Below are 759 nucleotides of genomic sequence, written 5' to 3' on the forward strand. Positions count from 1 at the left end.
TCTCTCTTTTTGGTTTGCAAAACTGTAAAGTCCAAATTTGTATAGAATATCGCTTGTGCTGTCGTACTCTTCATTAGTATTACTTCTGGCCATTTTGAGTATGCATCTGTACCCACTAAAATGTTGTCCATCTTTCTCATCTGAAATCTAAATAGACTCGTGCCGATGGTGACCAGGCCACATCCAGGATAATTTATCATAATTGCTCATTTTTTTCATTGTAGATCTGGAACAGCAGCTGTTGATACTAAATAATGGTTGTTGTGAATGTCGACCAAACCCAACTACGATGCAATCTCCGACATTACTACGACAACACGTGCGTGAAGAAAATATCTTGTTGATAAGTCATGCAATAAATTTAGGCCCCAAATACAGTTTCAACTGAAAATGCGACGAATTGCGTTGAGTTGCGGCAAAAAGTAACCGAACCGCAAGTGCAGTATAGTATATACGGACCTTTAGCCATAAGAGGCGTACCATTATATTTTCACTTGTTTGCCGATGAAGGTATTATACCTTAAAGCGTTCTGGATTTCCCATTCAGCTGATTTGCTCATCCGGATGATCGTAAAAATTATCAAAATTCAGATTTGCTAGTACCTTTGTTTGCTGGGATTGGCATAGTCATGTGCTAATATAGCCTGGTAGTGGTTCAGCCGAAAGCCGTGTATTTAAGACAAAATAAGACATTTTACACGAATCTGTAATTTAGATACTGACAGTATCTAAATTAGCTACATGTATTTGAATGGGGCT

This window comes from Amphiura filiformis, chromosome 4 (genome assembly GCF_039555335.1).
Source record: "Amphiura filiformis chromosome 4, Afil_fr2py, whole genome shotgun sequence".
NCBI classification, from domain to species: domain Eukaryota; kingdom Metazoa; phylum Echinodermata; class Ophiuroidea; order Amphilepidida; family Amphiuridae; genus Amphiura; species Amphiura filiformis.